The sequence below is a fragment of the Melospiza melodia genome, chromosome 1, assembly GCF_035770615.1.
Source record: "Melospiza melodia melodia isolate bMelMel2 chromosome 1, bMelMel2.pri, whole genome shotgun sequence".
NCBI lineage: Eukaryota > Metazoa > Chordata > Aves > Passeriformes > Passerellidae > Melospiza > Melospiza melodia.
Window position 1 is genome coordinate 139,986,589 of NC_086194.1, and position 6,000 is coordinate 139,992,588.

Consider the following 6,000-nt stretch of genomic DNA (forward strand, 5'->3'; position numbering starts at 1 on the left):
CAGATATAGTGAGTGCACCAAGAGTTGTTAGAGTGATTAAGAATTTAGCACATGCTAATTGTACACAAGTATCTCAAGGTGTTATAGGATGACTTGGGAGGTCTCAGTTGTAAAAGCTGTGAAGCCCTGAGCTCCTGAGATATATGGCTGTTTTTGGCACTGGCCAGAACAATGGTATTTTTCTGGGACACTTTCTAAGCTGAAAGGCAGAGGATAAAACCACGGAAAGTATGATTATTTTTTACACTAAAACATACAGAAAATCATATGTGTTTTTGTTGTTGTTGTTGTTTTAGTTCTCACAATTTTGACATGATTTCATGAATTTTTAACACTCCTGGTTAGCTCTACTCCCTCAAAAGCACATGGCAAACAATTTTGGCTGATATTAGTGCTCAGCCCAGCAACCAGCGCTGGCACTGCAGAGGAGAAGCAGCCACCTGGTGCCCTGACTGCAAACAAGCTGGCAGTGAAGCATAGCAAGTCAGGAGAGCTCCAAGGAGGAGCTGAGATGCACTTAATAGGCAACAAGCAGCTGGGCTTAGGGGGCCAGGGAGCACAAGCAGCAGCTGGGCAGCCCATGCAGAAGGCATGTGTGATAAACTTGTTTTCACCTCCAAGCTGCTGGAAGCCTTACTCATTTTCTCTTTGACCTTTTTGGCTTTGGGAAGCAGTTTCTCAATTGCTTATGGAATAAACTGCCTACATGGTATCTAATTGAATTCAGAGTCAGCTGTGGATGCTCTTGATGCTGCTCTAGTTAGTTTGGCAAGAATTTCAAGGTGGAGGGGTTTTTTGTTTGTTTTTGACTCTGCACCAGGCACTTCAAAGTCATCCAAATAAAGCTATTGTAAAGCTGCACAGAAATGTGCTGCTGTCTAGTTGCATGGAAGAGAACAGATTTAACACTTTTTCAGAAAGATGCTTTATGGGTCATTGCTGGTGCTATTCAGTTACTGCATTTTGATGGAAAAAAGAGTCATGAGAAACAGATACATTTTTCCCAGCCATATGTTTGCAACTTAATTTTTTTTAATCCTGTATGAATGCGGTGATGTAGGGATCCATGATTCTAAATAGCACTTGTTAATGAAAAAAACCAAATATGTCTCAGTATATAAAAATGGATGTAGCTTTTCTAAAAAGCAGCTGTTTTTCTTTCAAAGCCCAATTTACCATAAAATAGGCTTTATGGCTCTATTGCCATATGAGTTACTGCTACTTCCTTTTAAGGCTTTCATACCCTTAATGCTTTATCTGGCTAATCTTAAAAACAACCTTAATGTATCCGTATTAATTTCAATAAAACAACATTATTAATGGATTTCCTTCTGTACTGCTCATATCAAGTAATTTCATCACTAGTCAGATTTTAAAGATGGCCTTCTTGCTACTCTTACTTGCATAAAGCTATTATAATTAAACAATTTCTCTTGAAATATCCAGTAGAAGGTTTCTATGAGCAAATCCTTATCTTGAAAACTTCAGCAATAATTTAAAAACACCTACACAGCAATCAGTTGTACTCTGTATTAACAAAATCTTCTGGCCCTGTGGGAATATGTTTCCTAAAAATCCGACCTTATTCGCTGTTCAAGTGTCTTTCTTCTGAATCAATACTTACAAAAGAGGGAGAAAAATAGTTTCCTGCTTCCTGGAGTATTGTTTCAGGTATATCTACATTATACTTAGAGAAGTAGCGAGATAAGAGCAGGGGAAGTCCTATAATCCAACAACTAAATTCAGAGAAAGATATGAATTTGATGAAAGCCAACTCACATGCATGAATGTGATGCTATCGTTTCATTGCTCTGTCTGTACATGGACATGCTTCACATTTAATCCAATAAACTATTCATGTAAAATACAGAAAAGCTCCCCTGGGTTTGGGATTAATCAAAAAAACGTTTAAACAGACCACTGGTTTGACAACATTAGCTTACTTCTTGCTATATTGCTGAATTTAATTGTTTTTAATTATCAAGTTGCTGGTTAAAAGAAGATATATATTTTTAAGTTAAATTTCTGACACAACAGTTCATTAGAACTTCGGTTTCTGGTTTTTTTTTCTTGGTATGTTATATAATACTAAAGCATAATCAAACATGCTAAACTAAGGCATAATCAAACAATCAAATTTAGTTGGATGACACACTTTTTTTTTGATAGTACAGTCAGCTACTATTTTCTATGGCTTGTCTGCCCTAGCTATGCAGCAAGTCTAAAATGTACTGTCTGTAGAGGTTTCCTCTACATCAGCTTTAAACCTATCAAGGTGCATCTTCAAATGAAAACACTGCTCTAGACCATAAGTTCAGTTCAATTGGCAAAGCAGTCTAGTGATGTTTTCACTTACACAAACATAGTACAAAGGTAGAAATTTCACTTTATTCAGGACTGAAATTTAATCTACGAAGCTTTGTAGATCTTTGTTGTTGGAAGATGGCAGTGCTTTAGTAACTAATATTATACCAGCTGCTATTCCAGAAGTTCTGCTGTAGAATTTGCTGCCCTCTCCGGCTCATGCATCTTTACTGTATGAAGAGTATCTGTGTTTGAATCTCACAGTATTGAAGAAGTTTGGTCATTGTTTTTCTTTAATTATTATTAGCCAGTCCTGGAGAATGCTTCTAGTTCTAAAATGGTTAGGTAAAATCACTGAACCAATGTCTTCTCTAGATCCCTCGACCTTCTTTTGAGAGCTTGATGATAAAATATTGTTCTAAATTGAGAGACAGAAGAGATCTTTTTGCCCACTACAACCAGCTATGACACAGCTCTGAAAAGACCCACAGGAGAGTAACTCTTGTGAGTTACTTGAATTCTGAGCTGCTGATGCTCACCAGGGACCTCCTCTCCATGTACAAAAATGTACATGTTTGCCTAGAGAGGGAGTGTGATAGGAAATGGGGCTGGGAAGGACCCTCAGATATCAGGTTCTTGCTCTCTCTGATGCAGCATCTCTGGAGAAGGAGAACCCCTCTCTTCATCTTTAGAAAACCATGTACCCAAGAGCTTGTATTTGGCATGACAGCTCTTTCTCAGAACAAAATCTTGTCTCCTTGAATACATTATGTCTTAATTGTCTCCATCTTGCTTCAGCTCAGATAGCAATGAATTGAGATGCCACCCAAAGCAAGAAAATGAATTAGTGGTCCTGTAAATCCTTTTGAATTTTTGCAGTGTTGCAAATGTGGCCAGGATTTCATTCCAAGTTACAAAGAGTGCTGAAGTAGCATTTTTACAGCCCCACAGATTTGTCAGGAGCACACAGGGTAGACATGCTGCTGCTCTGAGAAACCTTGCTTTTGCACTGAAAACGACATGAGATGAAACAGCAAAGAGTCCTTTGAGCATCCTTGCTTCAGCTGTTTTTGCTGTCTCCAAAAGTGCATGAGGATTTTGTGAGTGCATTTCAAAAACTTGCCAAAATACTCCCTGGGGCCTGGTAAGTACAATAATTCAAAATCTCTCCTAAGTGCCCCCAGAAATCATTCTCTTCCTCTTGATGTGTGTAATCCAACACCTACACACTCACAACCCCAGGTTTAATAAAGTCTGGGGCCTTTAGCTGAGATTCCACAGCAACTTATTCTTCCTATCCCCCCAGGTGAAGTTATATTTCTGTGTCCAGAATACATTATCTGTTATTGACTTTTCATCTGGACACAGATCTTGCAGAATTTAAAATATTTTGCTATGAGGATGTGTTGAAAACATCTGATGGGCTTGCCTGGGGTATTGTGATGCAGAGGCCTTCTGGGAAAGACTGCATCAACCTCATCTGTAATTGTGTCTGCTCTGTGCAAAGACAGGAAGCTATTTAAAAAACAGAGCTGAAGTTCCTGATGTAAGAACAGCCAAAACTCCAGAGACAGATGTGCGCTCACTATCTCTCTTTCAAGCAATTAATCCAAAGTGTGAATTAATGTTATCTTCTATCTTCTATCACTTTTTCTGCACACAAAATGTTTGTAAGAGAAATACCGTGTTCAAATGGTGGAACATTGATTTTTCAGCATTTAGGCATGTCAGAAGAAGGCTGACTTACTTAGGAAAAGTAAATGTTGTACCCTGTAGATTTTAAAAGGGTAAGAGAAGGAATCCAAAAGTGTAGGAATGTTTGTTCCAGTATTGTGATTAAGTATCTATATTCAGAATGATTTATTTGTCTAGCTTGAGGTAAAAACATACAGTATGTCCTTCTCTGCTCCATTCCACTGGAACCACATTCAAGTACATAAGATAAACTTCAACAACCCTTCAAAATACTTTTTATGTTACTTCTGTCTTCACTAGTGATTCAGAAATCTGAGAACATTGACAAGTGTCATGCAGAGGGGTCCTTAACTCTTCAGAGTGGTGCAATGAGAGATTACCAATACCGAGAAATAATATCTACAGAGAATGTTGATATGTTTTTTGCTTGACTTTGACCTGTGATGGTCATGTGGTGTCATGCTTTTGTCTCAGCTGCTTGCCTGACCCATGATACTTTTCAGTTCTTCCTAATGTAGTTATGAAATGCTATACACTGATATGTAATAACAGAGAGTGAGATAAAGTTTTATCCTGTAGTTAATACAGAGGAAACATTGATGTTTGTGTATAAGGTTATCACATCTGTGATGTGCCACATCCTTTAGAATGGTCTTCTCTTATTCACAGCATTAATAAATTCTGTGTTCAAAAAGCTGCACTCATTACTGAACAGTGAAAAGCATCATATCTAAATTGCCCTGCTGTCTTTTTAACCTGGTGTGTTCTCTTCTTCTCAAGGCAAAGTTATCCTAGCACAGAGCAGCCTCCCAGCAGCTGCGCCTTCCTGGCATCCTGAAGGATCATTTGCATCCTTGATGGTGTTTCCAACAGATTCTGTACACACTTTACTGTATACAGTGATGTTCCAGGTCTTGTAGTCCTCATGTTTTATGAGCTTGGAAGACATTTAGTTTTATTATTGTACATTTTTTAAATATCATCTGAAGGTTTTCATAATGCTTTCTAAAGTATTTCTTTTGATTATAGGTGAACTTTGACGTAGATTAATTACAGGGCTACATTTTTTCCATTAGGAATATCTTTTCTCCTCCTTCTTGTTGTCTCCATATGAAATACTTTTTTATTTCTTAATTGAGGTGGCTACTCTAATCCAAATATAGCATTTTTGAGTGATTCTGAGAAGCAATGATGGTTTTTCCTCCTATTAATTGTAATTTACCACTACCATAGCATGTTGGGGAGAGAGTGTGATAATTGAGAGACTTGAATAAAAAAACTTCATCTTTTAGCATGTTGAATTTTTGATTTTTAAATTCTTTGTTATGTTGTATTGCTTGTAAAAGCTACATTTTTCTATTTGAAACACATTCATAAGATCTGCCAGTAAAAAAATCTCTCATTTCTCTGCTTAGTGTGCCAGTAGTTGGCCTACATTTTGATTTCATACCCTATGATATCATAGAAATACTGTAGTGTTCTGTTTTATGGCCTTCATGCTTCTTCAGTGTTGAAGAAGTTTGGTCATAGTTCAATTTAGCAAACTAACTAACCTCATAGCAAACTAACCTTTATGGTTCTCACAGGTTTATGTGAATTTCTAGAGACTGTTCTCCATTCTTCAATAAAAAATTAGTAGTTTTGGCTTGTGTTTTAGCTTGTGTTAATTTGCATTTCTCAGTAGAAAAATACATGCCACAGGACAAGAGGAATTTTCTGGGATATTGTTTGTATAATTTCTTTTATTTTTAAAATATAAAGAGGATGGCATTCAGCCACCCAGAATATGTAGCTGAGTGTCAGCCAATACGATGGCAGTCTGATTGCCTCCAGGTAGAGGCAAAGGGGCATTTGCCAAGAGTACTGAAATGCAGTGAAATGTTCCCTGAGAACCACAAGGTTCCATTTCTTCCAGCAAATCAAGCTCTTTGCATTACTCTCCTTCAAGGGCTCTGTGGGCATTTTTGCTGTCCTTTTTTTTGCCCTCTTCATTGCCTGTCC